Source organism: Leucopleurus acutus (assembly GCF_964270905.1).
Source record: "Leucopleurus acutus genome assembly, chromosome: 1".
NCBI lineage: Eukaryota > Metazoa > Chordata > Mammalia > Artiodactyla > Delphinidae > Leucopleurus > Leucopleurus acutus.
This window is the reverse complement of record NC_139142.1, coordinates 24,400,635-24,426,170: the sequence shown is the minus strand read 5'-3', so window position 1 is coordinate 24,426,170 and position 25,536 is coordinate 24,400,635. Positions and strand designations below refer to the sequence as shown.

Here is a 25,536-nt window from a genome sequence, read left to right as displayed (position 1 = left end):
ACATGTGTTCTTGGGAGGCAGCTTTGGGGTAGAAGACTGTGGAGAAAGGCTGAGGGAGAACACAGAGGCCCGATGGGCTGGCTTTCATGGTAGGCATGATTATCTCACCTACTTTCCTATCTCTGCTCACATGCCTTGCTGGGAAGGGGACCTTGCCTGAGCCCCTTGTCTTAAATTGCAACCCCTCCCTCCAGCACTCCCAATTCCTCCTTCTCTGCTTAATTTTCTTCCAGAGTACTTATCACCATAGGGCACACTATTTGTTATACTTACGTATTTGCTTATTATCTATCTCTCCCCAATAGAACTTATGATCCACAAAGGAAAGTTTTTTATTCTGTTCACTGATATGTCACCAGCACCTGTAACATTTCCTGACACCTAGTAAGTGCTTAATATTATTTGTGCAATGAATGAATCCCACCACACATGGATAACTACCCTTCATATTTTTGAATTCAGTCATTCAGTATGTAAGTTAAAAAAATTTTTGTTAGCGTTTTAAGTTACATACAATAAACTGCACCCATTTGAAGTGTACAGTTCAATGAGTATTGGCAGATATATTCACCTGTGTAACTGATACCACAATCAAGATATAGAACGTTCCCATCACCTCAAGAAGTTTTCTTGTACCTCTTTGTGGTCAATCCCTGGCCCCAGGCAATCACTGATGTAGCTTCTGTCATTATTTACTGGCTTCGCTTTTTCTATAATTTCATATAAATAGACTCATACTCATGTCTTGTTTTGCTCAGGGTAAAGTTTTTAAGATTTATCTGTGTTGCATGTAGCAGTGGTTCATTTGATTTTATTGCTGATTGGTGGGGAATAGTTTCTTATTTTGCTCTGTGGTTTCTGTGACGATGAGTGAGCGTGGACTCTGGATCCAGGCTGACTGTTTGGAATTCTGGCTCTTCCACTTACCAGCTGTGTGGCTTTGGGCAAGTTTATCTTCCCTGTGCTTCAGGCCTCTCATCTGTTAAATGGGGTAATAATCATACCTACCTCATAGGATTGCTGGGAGAAGAATTAAATGAGGTAAACTAAACTCATAAAGTGGTTAGAATGGTGCCTGGCACAAGTGTGTATTCAGTAATTGTTAGCTGTTATTGCTTCCATTTTGCAAATGAAGGAAAAAGCCCTGAGGCACAGAAAAGTAAGGTAGTTTGACCAGTGTTGTTTGGAATGCAGGAAGGATCAGAACTGAGTCTGTCTGATTTAACCTCTTTCTACCACCTCCCCCATTCTGGTCCTTCCCCTTCAAGCCAGAATCCTGTGCGGTGCACATACAAGAAGGAGAAGAGCTAGCGTTCAGCTCTGGGATGTCTGGCTTCCCTACCTCAGTGTTCCCTTAAGCTACCCCAGTCTATTTCACCATCCCTGCCCCTGTGAGTAGAGTTTCACCCCCGATCTGGCCTGCAGAGGGGGTGGGATTGGGCCTTCTCGCCCTTTGCTTCTCTCCCGGGCCCTCTCAGGCAGCTGAGCTGTGCATCAGGAACACCTCTTACAATCATACAGCATCAGCCCTGCAAGAAGCTAATTTGATAAACCCCACTCCAAAGCTCATTGAACCTGTCTATAATGGTGCTTAATTAAAGTGCAGAAACTTTGAAGAGGTAGCAAGTTACTGCTTAATCCAATACCAGAGTGCCACGATTCTACCATCTGCCTCCTCTTTGCAGTAATTGCTTCCTGACATTTGTTTATTTTAATTAGGAGAGCGGTCTTGACCAAGAGGGAGAGCAGGCAGGGTCAGAACTATTGGAGAGAAGAAAGTGGAAAAGTGGGGCAGTGATGTGATGGTCATGGGCTGAAGGGAAGGCACTGTTGTCTTTATGGTGTAAGTGATTCCACCTTCCCACAGGACAGAACTGTGAAACTTTCTCCCTGTGGTGAAAGCCTAAGGCTGACTCTGGGATCATATGTTCACGTTTTCAGCGTGTCCTTTAGGGAGTATGGGAGCTGAGCTTCTTGATTAGAGAATGGAGGTTCCCACATTGTTAGAAAGGAGATTATAGATTGGGCTGGTCAGATCCCAGGGAGTAGTCCTAGAAGAACTCAGTTACTCTGACCCAGTGGAGATCTAGTACCAACAGGGTCTCAGAGCTGAGGGAAAGCAAAGCTCATTCATATGTATTAGCGCTTTGGTTTCTCAGTCATGGTTTTATAGTCTGCCTGGTTATCTTTGATTGTGTGTTGGTCATTGTACATGAAATCCATTTATAACTCTAAAGAGCTGAGATGAAAACGATGCTTTCCTCTAGAGAGAAATTTTGCTTTTTTCTGGCAGGAATCTGAAGGTACTCTAAATCTAGGACTCCCCTTCCCCCCAGCCCTACCTCCCAAATCGAATTAAAAGCTTAAGGTGCCCTCAACAACAGGCAAATTCAAACCTTCTCTACAGATCCTTTTCAGGGCTAGTCAGTTTCTTGTTCCTTCTCACTCAAGGGTCACAGCTTATTGTGAGAAAGGTCACCTTCTGGTCCCCCCATCTTATGCAGTTTCTGGGCGTTGATTTCTATCTCTCTAACACTGCCAGGCTTTCAAAACAAAGTTCATATTTGCTAAACTCAGAAAATACCTTCATGGCAAAAGTGATGTCCATACCTCTCTGGGAGAATCTACTCTGATTCCCTTCAGTGTTAAACTAGTATTTCCTTACTATGTAATCTTCATTCTGATGATTTAAAAAAGATATATTGCATATTTTATCCAGATTTTTAGTTGTTTTCAATGGTAATAGCCTGCAATTACCAGAAAGTCCTCAATAGTGGTTTTTAAATTACATATATTTCTACTTAGGGCAGCAGAACCTTGTTGTTTTTTTTTTTCCAAATGAAATCTTAAATAGGATCTCAATATCAAAAACAAAAGTAAACAACAACAAAAAGAAAAAAGTGGAGCAGTTCTGGATAAAGTGGGGCTAGAGGCCCCCAAGATCAGCCAACCAGGCCTCCCCTTTTTTAGATCCACATAGAGTATTTGTAAGTACCTGAGTATCATAGGTATGGTTTGAAAAGTTCTTCTGTAAGGAACCCTTTGGTTTGACTGCTTGAGAAACCATAGCTTTGGCAAAGCTCATCTAGTGCTTTCCCTGAAGGCAAATGATTCTTGACATTTTAGGAGGGCTGGAAGCCTGGATATTGGGCAAGATGCTGTAAGAAATTACAGGGTATGCTATCTGAGTCCCAGAAAAACCCTGTGAAAGCAAGACCAGGACAGAGGATCTTTTCAGTTCTCTTAGGATTACTCATCTGAGGTGGGGGGAGGAGAACGAAAACAGGGTGAGGATGGTAGGTGTGTCAGTTTCGGTCCTCCAAGAGGCTGACATCAAGACAGGATTAGATATGCAAGAATATTATTGGGGGAAATGCTTGTGAAGGATAAAGGGGGAGGGGACAGGTGTAGGCATGGAGAGTGTTCATACCTTGTTGCAGATCTGACACCTGTGTAAGGAGCAAGGAAGGAAGGACTGGGGAGGAAGAGCCTCGCTGCAGCACAGCTCTGAGAAAACCTCAGTCAGGCTGATGGGAAGTTTCCAGACAAAAGCTGCCTATTAGAGGAATTCTGCATTGCACAGGAATGGCCACCACCAGTGCTCCTATGAGCTTGGTCACTGACTGGGAGCAGCCCTGGGGAAGTGTGAGCTCAGTATGAGGGCCACGATGGATCCAAAGGGGTGGCCACTGGGGCTGTCTATCAGCTCTGCTCCCTGTAGCAAGTCCTCCTGCAGGAGATCTGAGAGGTGCCCCTCCATGGCCACCCCTATAGAGGAGGGCCATCCAGAGAGCAATGAGGTGTTTGCTGAAACAAGGGAATGAAGGAAAGTAAGGCATATTTTCCTGACCAGGGGGACAGCCATAGTGGGATTCTGTGCAGCTTGTGTGAGGGTATTATCTGAGCTTGTTGGGAGCAGGCCTGCAGTAACAGATCCCTCTTCCTTACCTGAAGCTACCCTGATGTGACTGGTCATGTCATCCTTGCACCGTAGCTTCCTAAACCCTCCCAATGGTTTTCAGCTGCACTTAGGATAGAGACCACTCCCTTGATCCTGGGCTTTTTGGCCTGGCCCCAGGCCCTGCCTACCCCTGCATCCTTATTACACACCACACACACACCCCGTCCCTGTCCCTGTTCCAGCCCCACTGACCTTGCAGTCCCTTGTCCTTGCCTTGCTCATTTCCACCACAGGGCCTTTGTCCATGATTTCCCTCTGCCCAGGATGCTCTTTCCTTCCTCTTCTCTCTTCTTTCTATCTTGGTTCAGGCTCACTTCCTCAGGGAGGGTGCAAGTCCCCTATAGTGGCTCTCACATACCATGTTCCTTCTCTGGGTGGCATTTGTCATAGGCACAGTTTTGCATCTTTTCTGGCTGACTGTTTATTCAATCCCTGGCTCTCCCACTAGACTAGAATAGAAGCTCTACAAGGGCAGGGCTGCCTCTGTCTTTGCTGATCATTGTACCTCTGTGCCTGGCACACTGCAGATGCTCAATCACACACTTTGTTCTAGTGACTAATTCACAAAGGAGGAGGTGGAAAGAATACTAGGATGTCCAGTAAGTGAAAGTAAAATAGGCACAGCAACAAAATAAAAGGCAGGCAAGACAGACTCCTCCAGAGCTGGAAGTGACTTCTAAGGTCCTTGTTTGCTCAACCTCCTTGTCTCACTTCAGAACAGACCGAGCCTGGCTGGTGGGACAGCTTCTACACGTTCACACGGCTAGTGGGTTCGGGGGCTGGGACTCACACCTTAGTCTCTCAAGTCCGAGTCCCCTGCTCACTTTGCTAAGGGAGGTTGTGTGTGGGCACTTGGCATACGATTTGAAGATGGATGCCCGGCTTCTGTATAGGCTCGATCCACTCTCACCTTTGACCTGACCTTGACTAAGTCATTAAGCTGTTTGGCTTAAAGTGGGGATGATAAGGTGTATTTTAAATAAGTGGAAACGTGAAGATTAAATGAGATAATATGGGAAAGACTGCTTTTTGTAAACTCTGTAGTGTTTTACAGGTGTTATTCCTGTATCATGTTTTATTTCTGTTTGGTAAAAGAAAACCAAAGTCACCAGTGATGGGGGCGGGTGAGGATGCCATCCAGGCCCTGTCACCGATCATGTGCCCTGAGCCCACTCCAACCCCCTCTTCTTCAAAGGAGCTGAAAAAGTTAAATTTTTGGAGCATCAGCTCTATGAATATAGTAGAGTAAGTTTGAGGGATGATTTGGGTCAGTTGCTCAGCCTCCCTGGGCCTGGGTCCCTTCATCAGTGACAGGAGGGACTGTGGAACTGACGTCTAAAGGTTCCTTTCAATAGGAAGCCCCATAGACCCTCATGAATAGGAATGGCTCAAATAGGGAAGGAGGAAGCTATTACTGGACAGACTCCCAACCACAGGGCACAGAGCAAGAGTGGACTGTCATGGCCTCTAGCTTGAGAGATTTGCTGAATCCCAGAAAGAACTTTCTGGCATTGAGGGTAGTTAAATGCTGGAAATGGAGAAGGCAACCAGGTTTGTGGGAATTGCTTTCTGGAGGTCTTTGCAAAGGAAAGAAAAACCCAATTATAGTCCTGTTGGAACGGGGGAAATAGACTGGGAAGCGTTTAAAGTGATACCCACCCTACGGATAACTGACACTGCAAGAGATGCTGTGAAGTTTCGGGGTTGAGATGCCCTTTCCACACACTCTTTCCTGTCGTGCACACCTGTTTCTCGCTGCTGCTATGTTTGTGCTCTAGGGTTTATGTACCTGGTGAAAGCTCTACCGGGCCTTGCACCGCTGTCCTGCACTCTGAATTTGTGGCCCTTCCTCTCTGTTTACCTTCCTCCTCCTCAGTTACAAACTTCCAAGAAATGGCGCTGGTGTCAGCAGCCACTCCAGATCGGAAAAGCTCAGCACGGTGACTTGTAACCACTCTGGGTTTAAGGATAATGTGCGGAATTTTTGGCCAAGATGACCAACTAAAGAGAAAACAGAGGAGCAAGTATGATTAAAAATTTTTAGGGAACATGAAGTAAAACCTTCAACCGGTTTTATTTTTGATTCTGTTTTCAGCATGTATCTGTTTCCCTTCCTCATTTTTAACCCTCTTGAGACTGGATAGAGATTTCCCAAGCAAGTGTAAAAGTAATTATAGTCAAAGACAGATTTTTTTTTTTTCCTACAGGGATCAAGTTAATTGTCTTTTCTGGGGCTAATTGTCTTTTTTTTTTTGGTCTAGATGTGAAATGACTGCTTGGGGCTAATAACTGTGAATTTGTGTTTTTCATGTACATGATCTCATTGTGTCTTCCTGGTGTCCCTGTGCCTGGTAGTTGTTTTTGTTCCTGTTTCGCAGATGGGCACACTGAGGCCCAGCATGGCAAAGTCCACGGAACTAGTGGCAGCTCCGGTATCAGCTCTGCCCCTTCCCACCTTGTCCCACCACCTCCCACAGCCCTGACTGGAGGTGGCAGAGCCATAGGGCCCCTTGAACTCTAGCCAACCAGACCCTGAAACTTCTGAGTGGGTGGCAAAGGCAAACCTGCTGGAGACAGAGTTTTCTCTGGGTGGTGGGAGAATGAAGACCCTGCCAGGAATGCAGTGAGTTTGAAAAGGTGAATAGCCTTCCTTTTATGGATTAGTTTCCTACGGCTTCTCTAACAAAGTATCACAAACTGGGTGGCATAAGACAAGAGAAATTTATTCTCTCATAGTTCTTGAGGCTAGAAGAGTAACATCAAGGTGTTGGCAGGGCCGTGCTCTTTCTGCAGACTCTAGGGAAGAGTCTTCCTTGCCTCTTCTTAGCTTCTGGTGGCTACTGTCAGTTCTTGGTGTTCCTTGACTTGTAGCTGCATCACTTCAGCCTTTGCTCCCATCATCCCATGGCCCTCTTCCTGTATATCTCAGTGTCCAAATCTCTCTCTCCCTCTAAGGATACCAGTCATTGGATTTAGGGCCCACTCTACTCCGGTATAACCTCATTTTGACTTGGTGACATCTGCAAAGACCCTATTTCCAAAGAAGGGCACACACTCACAGGTACCTGGGTTAGGATTTCAACTTATCTTTTTGAGGGACACGATTTAACCCACAACACCGTATTTTAGCCCGCCCTTCCTGCTTGTTTGATTTTTAAAATGCCATTCTTTTTTATGAAATTATGGTTTTATCATAGATGGTAGCTTTTTACTTTATAAATTTATAATATTCAGAAAAGTAACCCCCTCATATTCTTATCACTCAAATGAACAACAAAAGGCACGTATTTGACTCAAGCACTTTTTTAAGAATAAAAATATTACAGGCATAGATTTTTAAAATTATTTTTAACCATCTTCTCTTCAGTTACATTGTCCTCTCCTTTCTCTTGGGGAAGTGGTTCTCAACCAGGGCAATTTTGGGCCTGCTCCTGTCTAGTCGGTAGGGGCCAGGGATGTTGCTAAACATCCTGCAATGTATAGGACAGCCCTCACCACACGTAACACACAACAAAGGATTATCTGGTTCAAGATGTTAATAGTCTGTAGATTGAGAAGTTCTGTTTTAGAGAGAAGCACTACCGTGATATTGATAGGTATCCTTCTAGAAATGTTTTTCATACTTTTGCATACATTTACAAGCCTGAATAAACAATACATGGTATTGTTTTGTTGTGCATAAGTATTCCTCTAATTTATATAAACAGTATCATAACATATTCTGCATCTTGCTTTGTTTCTCCCTTCAACATTTTTTAGATCTAGCCATATCGATATAAATACATATATAATACACATATGTGTTTGTGTGTGTATAATTTTTTAAACTGATCTATAGTTTGTTGTTTTAAAAAATGTCTTTAGGGGCTTCCCTGGTGGCGCAGTGGTTGAGAGTCCACCTGCTGATGCAGGGGACACGGGTTCGTGCCCCGGTCTGGGAAGATCCCACATGCCGCAGAGCGGTTGGGCCCGTGAGCCATGGCCGCTGAGCTTGCACGTCCAGAGCCTGTGCTCTGCAACGGGAGAGGCCACAACAGTGAGGGGCCCGCGTACCGCAAAAAAAAAAAAAAAAAAAAAGTCTTTACATGATGAAATAAAATATTGATAACTCTATGTTCCATATTAGGCTAGCTCTCTTTTTTGGGGAGGATCAGGTTTTATTCCTCCACAATATCTGTAAGTCTGAAAACCCAAGACTAGATTCCCCCAGTCCTGGTTGGAAAGCAGGCCCATTATCTGGGATGTTAATTCTCTCCAAGAACTTAGTCTTCCTAGAATATAACAATAATCAAAGGTCACAGGAGTCCTTGACCAGCTGGTGGGAAAATGAAATTGTGTCACAGCTCTAGTTTAAGGTTGGTAGGACCAGAAAACCCAGGATTAAAGTGAGGTCCACTCAAATTTTGGTTTCCAGAGGAAATTGAATAGGGTGACAAATTTGGAAGAGGGAGGCCACTTTCGAGGAGCTCCATCAGCTATACATAGACTATCATGCAGCCAAAGTCCAAGTTATTAATCTCAAAGGCTAATCACTAAAGGACTCAATGGAAAGCACCTCGATTTGAGTAAGAAGGCTTGTGTTTGATCTTAGCTAATTCCTAGCTGTGTGACCTTGAGCAAGTTACTTAGCCTTGTAATCTCAATTTTCCCGATCCTTAAAATTGAAGTAATGACATATCAGTGGGTTTCTGTAGGAATAAAATGAGAACAGTGCTTGGTATCTGGTAAGATTTCAAAAATGTTAGTTGATCCTGGAGTCTGATTCTACGGAGATTGGACTCTTTCCTTTTGGCAACAACGGAGGCTTTGGAATTTCTTTAGAAGCATGGGAGTGCTATGTATAAATGTGAGTTTTAGAAAGTTAATTCTGGCTTGGAAGCAGTGTATAAGGAGAGTTGGGAGTAGGAAGAAGCTGGAAATACAAAGGTCAGTTATTAGGATTATGAAATAATCCAAATGAGAGAGATGTGCCTGAACTGAGTGAGTGGGGTGGGTGGGGAGGAAGGGAAGGAGGAGAGAGGGATATGGAAAGATGACAGGAGAGAGAGAAGGAAATGAGGGATATTTGAGAGACGGCATCAGAACATGTGAAGGCTGATGGGATGTGGAGTTGTGAGATGAGGCTAATGGGATAACGCCCAGGTTGCTAGCTGGGTTTAGTGAATGGATGATGATATTAAGAAAGATAAAAAGTCAGGAGAAACTGTTAAGGGAGGATGCGAAGGAGGGAAATAATGAGTTTGGTTTTAGTTATGTCTGAGTTGCCTGCGTGACATCCTGGATCAGAAGTGGGTAGTTTATGAGACCTTGGGACACTGACATCCAAAGGAGGAGGGGAGAAGAGCAGCAACTGCACTGAGAGTGACTTTCAAAGGTGAAGTGGCTTTGAAAGAGTGGTTTTCAGAGAAGGAAGTGGAGGATAGAGGCAGGAGATTCATGAAAGGGGGTCCAACAGGCTCAAAAGCAGCCAGAAGTCCTCAGAGGGTGGGAGTGGAGAAGAAGCTCTGGTTTGGGTATTCCCAGAGCCACTGGTAACCTTGGGAAGAGCTTTGTGAGTCGGGGACACATGGGAGACAGAAGTCAGAATGCAGAGGATTAGGACAGAATGGGAGGAATGGAGATTTTGAGTTTTAATGGAGAAAAGAATTACAGAGATTATCTCAAAGGTGGGGGAAGAGGGAAGGTTTTTGTTTCGTTTTCAGATTACTAGAATGCTGCTGAGCAGTGGGTAGGTGGGAAAGGAGTGGAGAGGGTACAGAAGAGAGGGAAGTATTGATAGAAGAAGCTCCTGGGAGGTGGGATGGCTGGGAGAAAGCACTGACGAGGAGGCAGTCTTGACAGGACCAGATTTCATCGAGACGGGAAGGAGCAAAGTGTAGCTGAAGGGGAGGGGATTACAGGCCTTCATGACTAAAGGCCTCCATTTTTCTCAGTAACACAGGAGCCCCTGTAGCACCTGCTTAGTGAAGAAGGTGGAAAGGGTTTAGAAGAGCTGTAGAAGGGAGCAGATTGGGAAAAAGTTTAAGGCTTGCTGAGTCACTGAGGGTGACAAGGGACAGAATTGTAGTTGAGCTCAATGACACGGATGGGCTGTTGGTTTCTGGTACTGATCAGTTGCTCAAGGGCAAGGGAAGTGTGTGCTTAGATTTCCTCAAGTGGGAGGACTGTTGGTGTGGATGTGTTGGGAGTCCAAGGGGTGAGGGAATGACTGGCCATGAACTTCTAGGGAAGATGTTAAGCGAAGGCGGTGGTGGGGAAGGGGCGATATACTGTGAGAGTGGCTCTGTAAGTTTAAAGAAGAGGATTAGGACAGGATGCGAGATAGAAATAAGATTTTCTAAGATAGGTGTTTGGTGGAGAAGTAGTTCTGGATGAGGTCAAAGTCCAGGTGGGTATGAAGGGGGTAAGGATGAAGGTGAAAGTTATGGAGCAGAAGAGAACAAGGGCTATGAATCTAGGGCACTGTGCACGTGGGAATTGTACACAGTGGTAGGAGTCAGGGTGTAGGAGGGAACTGTTGGCCAGTTAAATGTCTCAGCAAATGTGACAGAGTAATCTTGGGATGATGTATTGGTCAGTTTTTACTGCATAACAAATAACTATAAAAATCTTGCTGGCATTTAACATATAGCACACATTGATTTAGCTCCACATCTGGAGATAGTAGATTTGGGCCAGACTCATCTGGCTAATTCTGTTGATTTTGCATCTGCAGGCTGTATGGGATCTGGTTGATCTGGGTTGGTCATGGTTGAGGGGGCTGGCTGAAATGGCTCTGGTCATTCACCTCTTGAGACTGGCAGGCTAGCTCAGGCTGCTCTTCTCATCATGATGGCAGAGGTGTAAAAGAACAAGCGTTTTCAAACCTTTGGTCATGTCATGCCTGCTAACATTTCTTTGGCTAAAGTCACGGGGTGGGGAAGTACACTCTACCCATGGAGGTAGTTGGGTTGGTAAGTGAATATTTTTAAACAATAACCTAATTGACCACAGGTAGTAGATAAGCGCTATGAGGATAGAGGATGGGGTTGCAGATGGCATAGGACCCTTGAACGACAATGGAGGAACAAGGGTGGGAAGAAAGGACATTGTCTACTCAGCTCCCACCCTGAGATAGAAGTGGCCCCAACTAAGAGTGTTTGGCAAAGAAATCATTCGATTAGAGAAGATACAGTCTTTTGTGTTGTGAGAAGTCAAGTATGAACAACAAGAATTCCAGAGGCCACAGAGGGAAGAGTTCAAAAGAGGCACAGCTGGCTACCCAGGGTCGGAGAGCAACTGCCTGAGTGGGGAAGTCCAAGCCTCAGGAATAAAATGGGAAGAACACACACACACACACACACACACACACACACACACACACAGCTGCTAGAGGAGCTTGGGCTGACCCAAGGTAAACTCTCTGGGAGCCTTATTATTTGGGGAAGGTGTTGTAGAGACCAGCCCCCACGTTGCCTTGAATGGGGCTCTGTGTGCTGGCTCTTTCTGACTAACTGAGAAGGGCAGATGCTTCCTGGGGAGGAGATGTTTCCATGGAGAGGCAGTCACAGCTCCATATATACTTGGGATTTCACAATTACTTTTACTCTGACAGTGTGTTGGGAAATTTTCTTTTTTCCTTTTTCTTTTTCCTTTTTTTTTTTTTTTGTACTACAAATAAGGAAGCAAGAGGGTGAGTGTGGGAAGGAAACTATTTTAATGGTGATACAGTAATAGAAATAACAGCCATCCTTGGAAAGAGAGACTCTAGGAGAAAGATGGAGGGGGCTGGAGCACCTCAAACCTATACTTTATCTTTGCAGAGCCTGTCACTACCTTTCAAGCGTTCTTGATCTTCCCTCCCTGATGAGGCTGTAAGCTCACTGAGGGTAAAGGCTGGGCCTGTCTTATTCATAGCTCTTTTCCCAGGGCTAGCAGCACACACAGAACATAATAGGTGCTCAATAAATATTTTTGAGTGGATGAATGAGAGAATGATAAAATATCTAAGGCTTGCGTACTGATCTCCACTCAAAAGAACTCCAGATTTTCTTTTGTCCACATCAGTCAACAAATATTCAGGGACCTCTTGAATATCAAGCAGGTGACCAGGCTCTGGGCATTCATAGAGAGTAAGGCATGGTCCTTGCCAGATGGTCGCTTATCTTCACTTGCAGCTTAGGGAACAGTAACTAACAATGAAGAGCTATGAAGAAATGTTTCAAGCCTCAGTTTGCCCATCTTCAAAAGAGGAAGCTCAACCAGATTCATTCACATTTCTTTCCTACAAGGCTCCTTGGAGCCTTTAATATTCTACTGTTCATTGCAAATCTCTAAAAAGGGGAAACAGTTTGATGTCTGTCTAAGTCAGCTCAGGCTGCTATAATAAATATACTGTAGAGTGGGTGGCTTCAACAGCAAACATTTATTTCTCACAGTTCTGGAGGCTGGGAAGTCTCGGATCAAGGTACAGGCAGATCTGGTTTCTGGGAAGGAACCACTTCCTGATTTGCAGATGGCTGTCTTCTTGTATCCTCACATGACAGAGAGCAGAGAGAGGGGGGAAGCAAGCTCTCTCGTGTCTCTCCTTATAAGGGCCCTAATCCCATTTGTGAGGGCTCCACCTTTATGTCCAATCACCTCCTAAAGGCCCTACCTCCTAATACCATCACATTGGGTATCAGGCTTCTATATATGAATGTTTGTCAACATTCTGTCAATAGCAATGTTTCTGAAACGTATTTGACCATGAAGACTTTTCTTTCTTTTTCTTTTTGTTTTTAGAGCATCTCATAGGATTGGTTTTCTAAGGAGCACACTTTAGGAAATGTGGGTTTAGGCTAATTCTGGTGGACTAATCCTTGTAGAATTTCTTCTGAAGGCCATCCCTATCCCACCTTCATAGGCACACTTGCACCAGACTTAATGTGTTCTTTTTTTCTTTTTCTGTGCTCAGGATGGGGTTGGCTTCCTTTTAGAGCACCCAGTGGGTTCAGACATGTGGTCATCCTTTGTCCTGATGACGTTGGTGGTGGGTATTCAGGTTTCAGAATTGGGTCATACCTGCTAAGCTTCTATTTTGGTCCACTATTCCTAGAGCAGCCCTGGCTCACCCCTGAGCACCCTGCACCCCAGGGAGGATTTGAGGCATCAAATAACTATCTATCTGGAGGCTTGAGGACAAAAGCACTTGGTTGTGTAGGCATGTGACCAGAGGTTGAGAGGTCTGGACATGTCAAGATAGAGTCAGGAATTCTGAAAATCAGGTAGTTCCAAGGGAAAGCACGGAGTCTAGAACAGGGACTATTAGCTACCTTCTCCCTCTTTTGGATTATCTACATGGATAGGATGTGGTCTCGGGTATTGGATCAACCTGGCTGTTCAGGTATGTGGGGTATGGCCATGGATGGTTAAGAACTAGGTATAGGGATCAAGTTCAGGATCTTTCCCTATCTTCTGGATAAGAGCAATGACCTCTTAATTGGTTTCTCTGTGTCCTCATGTATTCCTTTTAAAACTAGTTCCCACACCATCTAAAATGCAGACTTTATCCCATCGTTCCCTCTGTTTAAAGTCTCTCAGTGGGTCCCCAAGGTCTCTTGAGCTTGGCATCCAAGCCCTTTGGAACTCTGCCTCCAGCACGGCTCTCGAGCTTTACATTTTTCCCCACTCTTACCTCCCACCCACCCTACATTCCAGCCAAATAGAACTTCTGATTACTTCCTGAGTATCCCACGATCTTTAACTTTTCCCTGGCTTCATTCATGCCTTTCCCTCTGCTGGCATGCCACCCCCATGGCTTGGTCTAGCAAAAACCCTCATTCTTTGAAGTGCAGCTCAAAAGTCTTCTCCTCCCTCTTGGCTAGTCATTGGCTCCATCTTTTGTGCTCGTGTAACAGTTGTACGTTTTTATTAAAGTACCATCACCTCCCATTATGACTGTTGCTTGCTCGTTTATCTCCCCTCACTCCCTAAGTGGCTGGGATCTTTGGGAGTCAGGGCCTTACGTGGTGCCTGGTAAGCAGCAGGTATTTATTGGGGGTTTGTTGAATGAATGAATAAGTGTGAGTTGTGTTGAATGAAGTGAAGATTGTGACTTCTTAGCTCCCTCTGGTCACCGTCTCTTAGGCACTCACCTTTCTGTTTATAAAAAGACTTCCTTAGTTGAGAATAACAAAAGCCCATTCTGGCTTAGAGAGATGGAGTTATAGGATATTTTACAGAAGAGGTGTAATTTTGTTACCTTTCAAACATAGCACATTTTTTAAAGCTAAGATATAAATGGGTACTAATAAGTAAATTGGGAAAATTAATGCAAAATTACAGGTAGTCCTGGTTATATAATAATGTATCATAAACAAAAGACCTTAAATATTACAGAATTATTCAATGAGCCCTAAAGTTGAAGTCATGTTGATAGACTAGTTAATTTTTTGAGCCATGAGTTTGAAAGTGACACTGATTTTTTATTTTGGAAACTTCAAGATATTTTTACTATTAAGTTAAACCTAGAACTTTGTAGAGAAAGATGTCATGGGAACTCTCTACCTTTTGAGGATAATGAAAACTGCGTTTGAATGATTGCAGATTTTGGATTGGTAACCTAGATGAGAAGTTTGTCATTAGGTAATAAGTCACTATCTGTTATAAGACAGTCTGGCATAGGTGAGTCCATTGAGTGCCATCCAATGTGTTTAATTACTGCAGGGTAAGCCCAGAGGTTTCACTTCAAATGTTATGGTGTGATTGACGTATGGGTAGTATATGCTTTGACCGTTGGTTTGAGAGGGAGTCGGAGGCTCCATCTGGCTTAATAGAAAGTTTCTATGATTGATTAGTGAAGTGTACTGCGGACATGTGAAGGGAGGATTCATGTATTCTCCTTCCTTATCTAACAGATCCCAGAAATAATGATCTAATGCTAATCAGTGTGACATAATGATAGAAACATAGGACTTACTGTTCAAGGGCCTGAATTTAAGATTCAGTTACATCACTTACTGGTTCTGTGAACCTGAACAAACCACGTTCTCTCTCTGAGCTTCACTTGCTTCATATGTAAAAGAGAGTTGAAAAAATTGACATCTTGTCACTATGAAGGTAAGACGAGAGTGTTTTGTAAACTCTGAGGTACTCTACACACGTTAGTGCATACTACTTTTAATGAACCTTATGAGGTCATTGCTATAGGGACTTAGTACCTATTTGTTTGCTCCATGCGTGTTATGTATGGCGGTTTCCATGTGTATTGCTGGTTGAACATTCTCTGCTCCCAGCGTACAGAAGCTGCCCTGATCCACTGACTTTCCACACCACCTAGCTTCTGCTCTCACAAGGCTCCCACCTTTTGCTTCTCTGTGGTGTTGTCCTTCGGAAAAGGCAGTGACACTGAAGCTGTTGAGGTTGGACCATATCATGGGGTTCATAGGCTTGGAGGTTCCATGTTAAGGGCTCACAGTAAATCTGGAGCTAAGAACTTGGGCGTTGTTTCCTTAGCTGCCTCAGGATTGGGGCTCTCTGCGATGACTCACTTCCCTTTTACATGTCTCATCCTCTAGGAGGTGAGCTTAGGCATGGTCTCATGGCAGGGGAGCAAGGTAAAATTACTTTCCAAGCCTCTGCTCATGTCATTTTTGCTAACATCCCATTCCGCCAAAGCAAGTCACATGTCTGAGCTTGGTGTCAAGGGTTGGGTGCAGTAATGTTAGATGGTAAAGTGCCTAGAGATAGAGAGAGGTGAAGAATTTTGGTCATTAACACCAGAATTATTATGTGCATAAGGCAAGCAGAGAAATAGCAATGATGGTGATGGTAACGGCTAACAGTCATTGAATGCTTACTGCGGGCCAGTTTCTGCTAGGGCCTTTATGTGCACACCCCCACTGCCCCTGAATCCTCACAGCAAACCTTTAGCTACTAGTATTACCTCTCCTGTTTTACAGATGAGAACCCTGAGGTTCAGAGGAATTAAGTACCTGCCAAAGTTTACATAGCTCCTAAGTGGTGAGCTGGGATCAGAATCTGGTTCTGTCTGACTTCAGAGTCTAGCTCTTAACCAAACCTCAGAATACCAGGGCAGAGGGCAGGGACACTGCTTGAAATTTACTGGGGAGAAACTCAGGACAAATAATAGGCAGACCCATTTCATGCAGAGGGTGGTAAACTCAAGGAATGTGTCCCTCTCCTGAGTATTCACTGATACTGTAGCAACTGTTGCTAGCAACTGTAAGGGATGCAAAGTTGTAAGACTCAGTCCCAAGCTAGTACGAATGAAAAGGCAAATCTGTTCAAGAGAGATTTGTGTAAATGACAGTCTCTTTGTAGCTTTTGGAGAGGAAAGTAGGAGATCTGAGGGATAGCCCTGTCTATGTTGAGGCTGGTATGGTACAGTGGTTTTGAAACTGCCCTTTAGGACTCTAGAGGTTTTGATGATACAGTCTTGAGAACCACTCTGGAAGTCAAGGTGGGGGAAAGGGAGCTTTCACCTCCCACTTCTACAGAGCAACTCTGCTTTTCACTGTCATATTTTGGGTTTTGATGCATTACTTCTTCTTTTGGAAGAAATAAGTGTCTCAGTGACCTAAGAAAGGAAAGCCACTGGTCTCATGGAAAGATCCCTGGACAAAGGGTCCAGATCCCTGGGGTCTAGTGTCACTTCGGCACTGCCCAGTTGTGAGATCTTGGACACTAGCTTGACCATCCCCAGGGTCCTTCCTCCCTCCCCCGCCTAGAATGAAGGGTTTGAATCAGGTGATCTTCACTGTCTTCTCGAGCTCTGACGTTCTTCATCTTCGGGGGTGCGGGGCGGCAGCAGTACCTATTATATTGTCGGGAATGAGATACTAGACCTGGTCTGCCAGTGGTCTGACCCAGAAGTCTCTCCCTTGAATTCTTCTAACTTCCATTTGCTTCCTCACCTTAGTTGAGTCAGCAAACATTTATCTCAGCAAACATTTATCTATGACTCACTGTGTGCCAGGCACCATACCCACATTCCTGCAAAGCTTGTAAGCTGCTAATAACTTGCCCTGATCTGGGAGAGTCCCAAGAGTGCCCCCTAGCCGTGTCTTTTCCTTGCCACTGTCTTCCTTTCTTCTCTTTCTCCCTCACATGTTTATGCCTCTCTGCAGGACAGACTATGAGGGTTGGCAACAATTCATAGTCTGTGGGAATTGGCAGTGGGGACAGTGGCCAGTGGGATCTGGGGGTGTTGCAACAGATGTGGTCATTGGGTCATTGTGCCCTGCCCAGGTCTCCTCAGCCACTGACAGGGATGCTCATCTGACAAAAACACTTTTCTGATTTAGATCCCTTTCCTCTGGCCACCTCCCTCTCTCAGGCTATGACTTCCTGGGAAGGGTCGGCGCTAAGGTCTGGTTGTTTCTTGGCAGTACCTGCATCTCCTTTTCAATTCCTAGGCAACAGATAGGATGGGAAGATAAGGAGGCACACAGTTTCCCCACAAAGATGGAAGGTGAGAAGACTGGAGAGTGCTAACTGGTACCCCAAAGCTATTTTAGAAAGAGGAGATGCTGGAGTGGAGATCTGGAGGAGAGGGAGTGGAACGTGAGAAGGTTTGGGGAAGGGCAGTCCAGGCAGTGGGAACAGCCCACGCAAAGGCTCTGAGGTTAAACTGTACTCGGTGAATTCTGCAAACTCCAAAGAGGCAGCATGTCTGAGGCCCAGTAAGTAAGGAGATGAGAAGTAGTAGATGAGATTGGAGAGGTGGCCTGGGGGCCAGACCATGTAGGGTCTTGTAGGCCACAGGGAGGTTGTTGGATTTCATTCTGAGTATGTAGAGAAATTATTGGAGGATTTTGAATAAAGAAATAATGACTTCCACTTTACAAGGTCACTCTGACTACTGTGTAGAAGATATCCCATAAGGGGCAAGGATGGAAGCAGGGAGACCTGTTAGGAGGCTGGTACATGGTCTGGGGAGAGGGAATCATTGGTATAGTTAAATTGATCAGAGTGTAGCCAGAGCACTCCCCTTTGAGATCTTGGCTCTCTGGGCCAGGACTGGAATGTCCTGACACAGAGTCAGGGACCCCTGGGCAGCCTGAGTGTGGAGAAGAGGAGATGGCAGAGCCGCGGCATGGATTTTGGAGCCAGACCTGGTTTTGCCCCTTATTAGCTGTGTGACTCTGCGAAAATTATTTGATCTCTTGGGGGGTCTCAGTTTACTCATCTATAAAATAGGAATAATAATAGTTACTACTTCTTAGAGTGTAAGATACTTGGTGTATGCCTTGCACAGAGTGAGTGTGATAGGAGTGCTTGCTGTGGGTGCCGCTTCTCTTTTATAAGATGTGTGTGCTGGGAGAACAGTGCGGCTTTCCAAAATCATGGGAGGACCAAGTTGCCATTGCCTTGGTCCTGAACACACTGTTCAGCTCTGCCTCCTTCTTAGAGGCTGTCCTTAGCCTGCCCCAGACCCCCAGGCTCAGTCCACACTCCCGCTGTAATCCTTCCTAGAGATGGCATTCCCTGTCCCTGCCCGCACGTGCTCCTCTACCCTCAGCCATCGCATCACACTGCAGGAAGCGTAGCCTGCACCTCACGCCTCCAAGGTGCACCCCACAGATGGGCTGTGTCAGGCCCTGCGTTTGCCCCGTAATGAAGCTGGGGACTCACGGGTCTGGGTCTGCGCATCTCGAGTCTGTGCAGAGCCCCGGTGAGTCCTTCTGCTTTGCCCCCGTCAGCTCTGGCACCGCTTGCTTGTTAATGGAGAATTTGTCAAGTAATGGGAATAGTTAGCACAGTGGGGGCCTTACTGTGCCCTGGAACGAGAACAGAGAGAGCCATCCCAGCAGCCCCAGACACGACTGCTGGGCAGGCTTGTTTCCTCTTGTCTGCATCTCTCTCTGCATCTCTTGCATGTTTGATTTTTTTCTCTTTGTGTAGAGAGAGTTGGCTAGGAGAAAAGACCGTAAATTGCACTCTTTCTGGGCTGGTGCTGCGCAAGCTGGATAAGATTGTCTTCCTGAACTGAATACCTTCCCTCTCCCCCTACCTCAGTTAGGTGGAAGGTCAGCTGAGCACCTAGTTGATTTTCCCTCCCTTTCTCTTCCCCGTTTCCTCCCCGCATCCAGCCCTCCCCTCTCCCCTTCTCCCTGTCCCCTCATGTAAAGAACTCACTGACTCTCAATGGAATCCTTTTTAATGGTCCCAAGAGGCGAGGATCTTGAAGGGTGATTATCTTCACTATAAATTATTAACTCTCCCAGCAGCCAGATGGCTTCCCAGCCCATGGCTTGGAACTCCGGACTGGGAGGCCCGCTGTCTGGGAGAGGAGGGGACGGGGGAGGGAGGAGGATGAATGAGGGAATGACCCCAGCCTCTTGAGTTCCTAGCTGCACCTAGGATGCTGGAGAGCCTGTCGGCACCTTGCAAGGCCCGAGTTCTGTCGTCTGCGGGGAAGCGTTTGTCGTGGTTGCGTTTTGCACACTAGAAAACTCAGGACACCCTTAGGATGGAGTAAAAGTGATAGGAGGGGCAGAGACTAATGCCATGAGTTGCTTTTAGTATGAACCTTAAAGGATTGTCAGGCATGACGATAAGAAGGCATGATTATCACCTTACGTTGTGTAGTCTGTTACCTCCCTAGGTGTTCACGACATCCTGGAAGGTGGATTCATTGTTTTCCCTAATTTGCAAGAGAAGAAATAAAAATTGGATAGATCATAGAGTTTCCCATAAGGTCACTTGACCCATAGTTGGAAAGACAGAGCCTCATTCTGACTCCGGTCTAGCGGTCTTTTCCCCACAGCAGACTTTTCCTCAGTTGCCTATGCCTCGTATCCTTCAAGTTTCCATTAAGTTCCCCCTCCACTGAGAATTCTTCCCTGACCACACTGGGCCAGAGTTATCTTTTGTTCTTCTGGACTCTACTGCACTTCATGCAAAGACCTATTTAGTACTGGACATGCAACGCCAAAGGGTTTCCAGTCTCTTCCGGGATATCTCCAGTGACGGGGTAGCCCACTTCATCTGAAGGTGGTCTGTGTGTAAGATAAAGACACAAATACTCTTTCTAGAACTTCCATTCACTAGACAGAAACTCTGTCCTTGAGAGAGCCTGTGGGATCTCCCTTCCAATTTAAGACTGCCTCAGGCCCCTGAAGATACTGCTCTTGCTACTGTCGAGTTGCCTCTGTATGTCCAAACACCCCTGTACCTCCAAAGGTTCCTCACACGAAGACTCAGATGTGACTCTTACCATTGTCTGTGTCATTGGGATGAAGTTTAAAAGATGTCCATCTGTCCATGTTACTCTCCCCGAGCAGGCCAGTTGAGGCACCAACGTCAGCCATGCTGCTAGGAGGAAATAGAGGCATCAAGGGCAAGTAGCGGCAGCGGCAGCAGCGGCAGCAGCGGTAGCAGCGGCAGCAGCGGTAGCAGCGGTAGCAGCGGCAGCAGCGGTAGCAGCGGTAGCAGCGGCAGCAGCGGTAGCAGCGGCAGCAGCGGTAGCAGCGGTAGCAGCGGCAGCAGCGGTAGCTAGCATTCACTCGGTACTTACCTGTGCCGAGCACTGCTCTCTAAGGGCTTTACCCTTATCAAGTGCCCTTCCATGGTAACTCACTATTAACTCCATTTTACAGATGAGGCAGCTGAGGCTCAGAGAAGATAAGTGACTTGCTCCAGGTTACACAGGTAGCTAGTGGTACATCTGGGATTTGCACTCAGGAGATCTGGCTCCAGAGCCCATGGGTTTAACCTCCCTGAAATGGGCACTTACTCTAATGCCTGTGTTCTGTTTGGACCTTAGAGACTGACACAGGGAGGGGGAAGGGTAAGCTGGGACTAAGTGAGAGAGTGGCATGGACGTATATACACCACCAAATGTAAGATAGATAGCTAGTGGGAAGCAGCCACATAGCACAGGGAGATCAGCTCCGTGCTTTGTGACCACCTAGAGGGGTGGGATAGGGAGGGTGGGAGGGAGACGCAAGAGGGAGGAGATATGGAGATATATGTATATGTATAGCTGATTCAGTTTGTTATAAAGCAGAAACTGACACACCATTGTACAGCAATTACACTCCAATAAAGATGTTAAAAAAAAAAAAAAAGAAGGGCTTCCCTGGTGGCACAGTGGTTGAGAGTCCACCTGCCGATGCAGGGGACATGGGTTCGTGCCCCGGTCTGGGAAGATCCCACATGCCGCAGAGCGGCTGGGCCCGTGAGCCATGGCCACTGAGCCTGCACGTCCGGAGCCTGTGCTCTGCAACGGGAGAGGCCACAACAGTGAGAGGCCCGCGTACCGCAAAAAAAAAAAGAAAGAATATGTGCTCTTCTGTGAGATGCATCCATGTGGCTCTCTGAAGACCAATCTTTCTCAGTGCTGTATGGCATTTTGCATGAATAGATGACAATTTTCTATTCCATTCTACCGCAGATGGACATTGGGTTATTTTCTAGGTTTTGGCTATTAGGACTAATGTTGTTATGAAGATTTTTGTGCATGTCTTGGGTTGGACATAGGTAAGCATTTCTGCTGGTGTATACCTAGGAGGGGAATTACGGAGTCATGGGACAAAAATATTCAGCTTTAGTAGCTATTGCCATGCAGTTTTCCAAAAGTAGTTGTACCTCTCTGTGCATTTTAAAAGTTAATAAAGTCCAAAACTACCCTATGAGGTAGGTATTATCATTCTCTCTCTCTCTTTCTCTCTGTCTCTCAGATGAATCAAAGATTCAGAGAGTTGCCCAAGGCTAAATAGCTATAGTAATGACGGTCTGGGTTTAAATACAGCCCTGCCTGACGCCGAAGCCCATGCTCTGCATCCCTACCCTGAACTACTTTCATATTTCGGAGAGAATTCATGCCTTCACCCTCCCACCCCACCGCCCCCACCCCCCCCCCCCCCCCGCCTGCAGTACAGCCTTTGCTGTTGAGTTAAGATAGAGAGTAATGAGTGTGAGGGGCTGCCCTAGTGGTGTAGTGTCAAGAGGGGCATAGTTTAGTTGACAGAGTGAATCTCTGAGGCTGCTGTGCAAGGATGAGCCTGCATCCCCTCCAAAGCACCTGGGGATAGAGCATGCCCAGGGACATGGGCAAGAGGGGTGTAGAGCATTGGTGGTGGGGGTGAGACATCTGACATGTCTCTCAAGTCACGGGGAGTCCTGCCAGGCATGAGTGGCCATATGAAATGAAAGCTTCTGTTGATGTGTCAATGACAGTATTTTTTTAAGGTCTAGTATTAGGAGTGTATCAGTCAGGACGCTTGGTCACAACCCAACTAAAACTTACTTAAACAAGGAGAGAAAAGAAAGTTTTGGTTCATGTAATGAAAGTCCCAGGATCCATTGGGCTTCAGGTCTGGCTACATTTAGGTGCTAAAACATCACTAGAAATCCATCTCTATCCATCTCTCGGCTCTACTTCTTTGTTGTCTTCATTATTAGACAAGATTATCTGGAATAGTAACAATGGTATCTCTCATCAATTCTGGATTTCACTATAGTTGTTTGACAATGAGGTAAAAAAAGAGGGCCCTTCTCCCAATAATTCCAGAAAAAGTTCCAGAGTGAACTCCAGTTTGACTCAGTTTGGGTGACAGACCCATCCTTAAACTAATCACTATGGCAGGAGATTGGAATGTCCTAACTGGCTAAATTGGCTCACAAGATCTGGGATTGGGATGAAGCCCACCTAAATGAGCTGGACTCAGATTGGTGGTGAAAATCATTTTACCTTCAAAGGGGGGCAAAAGGTATGGTGAAAGGGAGGCCAGTAGAACCAACAGAGAGCCATTATAGGGACTTTCTGGTCCTGATGAGGGACATAAGAAGGATGCTGATGAGAAGTTCCAGAGCAGGGGGTCCCCAAACCCTGGGCCACAGACCAGTACCGGTCCGTGGCCTGTTAGGAACCAGGCCACACAGCAGGAGGTGAGCAGCGGGCCAGCAAGCGAAGCTTCATCTGTATTTACAGCCGCTCCCCTTCGCTCGCATTACCGCCTGAGCTCCGCCTCCTGTCAGATCGGGGGCAGCATTAGATTCTCATAGGAACTGGAGCCCTACTGTGAACTGCGCACGCGAGGGATCTAGGTTGCGTGCTCCTTGTGAGAATCTAACGCTTGATGATCTGAGGTGGAGCTGAGGCGGTGAGGCCAGTGCTGGGGAGCGGCTGCAACTACAGATGATTGTTAGCAGAGAGATCTGACTGCACAGAGACCATGATAAATCAGTCGCTTGCAGACTCATATCAAAACCCTATCAGTGGGTGGCAAGTGACAACGAGCTCAGGGCTCCCACTGATTCTGCATTACGGTGAGTTGTATAATTATTTCATTACATATTACAATGTAATAATAACAGAAATAAAATGCACAATAAATGTAATGTGCTTGAATCATCCCAAAACCATCCCCCCTGCCCCGGTCTGTGGAAAAATTGTCTTCCATGAAACCAGTCCCTGGTGCCAAAAGGTTAGGGACCGCTGTTCTAGAGGAAGAACTGGCAAGCCCAGTCTGAGACACTGAGGACAGTAATCATCGTTCCCACTGACCGTGGTTCTAGACACAGGCCCCACTTTCCTCTGAGTCTGTCAAGGGAACAGAGGAGCTGTAGGGAGGGAGGTGGAAAGGCACATGGCAGCCAGATCTCCTGAGCTGTGCCGATGGCAAATAGCCCATGTGTCGGAGTTGTGTGAGGGCCCCGCTGCCTCCTAAGCAGCTGGATCGTGAGACGTTTGCAAAGATGTGAATCCCCCATAAGGAGTATGCCATTTAATAATTATGTAAATTAGCTGGCAATTAGATAATGTCACTCACTTTCCCTCTCCTGCTGGATTCTCACACAGTAGACAAGCATTTTGAGCTTCTGCACCAGTCTGGGCCCTCCATGTGGGCACTGGAGCAAACCACCTGCATGTGTGGCTGCCTGCGTCCTCCTGTGGCTCAGGAGAGGGTAGCAGTTGGCCTACCCGGTAGAGAGCACTCCCTGGCTCCCATTTTCCCATTTCTTGAGCCAGAGGGTTAGAGAAGGCCAAAGGGTAAATGCCTGGGGCAGCTGGCTCGAGGCCTGTGATATTAAATGTAAGGTCGTCTCTAGCTTTTGGCTGGGCCACTGTGGCAATTTTCTAGAGGCCATGGAAATGTCCACAGTCCAAGAAAGAAATGGAAGGGCTTTAGGAGAGAATGTGGGCAGACCATAGGGTGTCAAGTGTAGATTAACCCAATTCTGATGTTACCAGTCCTGAAATCAGATTCTACCTGGCGCCTGTGGGAGAGAAAGCTTGGTTTTCCTTGGTTAGCCTTTTTGACTCCCCAAGATGCAGGCAGGGGAACGTCAGTATCTCCAGTGCTGGTCCGGGCTGGAGGGGAGGACTGCCAATCTGATGGAGGAGGCTCAGCAGGCGGGATAGAGTGGTCACCCCTAAGCAGGCTGGGTAAATTCCCATGATCCTCCTCACAGCAAGTGGTCCTGGGCAGCTTAGTTCTTAACTCGTGGGTTACCCCAGATCACCAGACATGTGCTGCTTTGTCCTGAGGAGTCATCTGAGGTGGGCATCCAGGGAAGTGTGGAGGCGCAGGATTGCCGTCATTGTACAAAGCGGGGTGGTGTGGAGGCCGCCGCGTGGGACAGAAGTCAGATGATCCTCAGCACTGCTCTTCAGCTTCTGTTTTTACTGTTCATTCTTCCTGTACATGTTTGCTGAGCTCCCACTCCATGCCAAGGCCCTGTGGCAGCACCATGGTGAAGCAGTCCGTGCCCCCAGGTTGCGTCCCACGGAGCTTCCAGTGCCTGGACTCTTTATCGCTCTGCTTTATGTCTCTAAAGTACACTTTCTCCCACTACTTTGTGATGCCCCTGAAGGCGAGAACCGTGTCTTACTCTGCTTAGATCCAGGAGTGGCTGGAAAAGATCGGAGCTCAATAAGTAGTTAGATTGAATTGAGCAAGTCATTTAATTTCTGCAGACACATAAGAGACTTGCAGGGGCCCAGAGGTGAGCTGACATCTAGACCAGTCTGAAAGCTTCTGGAGCTATCTATCCACTTAGAGGGATTCCCATCTCCCTGCTCATCCAGATCACTGAGCCCTCCATCTGAATGTCCTTGCCTCCCACTGAGGGTCCCACTGGCTTTAGCCATCTGATCCTGGGCCTTGCTTGAGCTGCACGCCTTGGTCTAAATGGGCAGGACAGGGAGTGGAGAGGGAGGTGCAGCAGCCAGGGTGGCGTCACTGAGAAAACACTTGCCCAGGCCTCTGGGGCTCACACGCCTTGGGCTCCATCACATACCACATGATTTTTACATCCCCAGCTCATTAATATTTCCTGGCTTGGGAAACTCCTCTGGAGAGGCTTCGTGCTCATGCCTGCCTTGCTCCCCGCTCTTCTAAATCAGATGCACGATAGGGGGAGGGGGCAGGGGAGCTGCTGTCCTCTGAGCACATTCCCTGAAAGTGGCCCCTTTTCAAAAATTTGATGAAAAAAATATGTAGACATGGCAGATGTTAGTACCAGAAGAAGCCCTCTTTGGGGACAAGCATCTCCTCTCTCCCCTGGGATGTTGCCTTTTGCCTTGGTTGGCATAACTCACCTCGTACGACGATCACGTTCTTAGAGACTAGGTCATCACTCAT

At 46.5% G+C, this 25,536-nt stretch overlaps 1 pseudogene across 1 annotated transcript in view; it reads right to left on the bottom strand.

The window, feature by feature from the left end:
- Positions 1 to 25,536, bottom strand: part of LOC309968403 (cyclin-dependent kinase 1-like) — a 173,251-nt pseudogene extending 147,715 nt beyond the window's left edge. Inside the window, exons 1-2 of the transcript in view lie at positions 25,494 to 25,536; positions 20,217 to 20,462 (exon numbers count right to left, since the gene is read on the bottom strand). The product of the transcript in view is annotated as a cyclin-dependent kinase 1-like (transcript). The remainder of the gene's footprint in view (positions 1 to 20,216; positions 20,463 to 25,493) is intronic.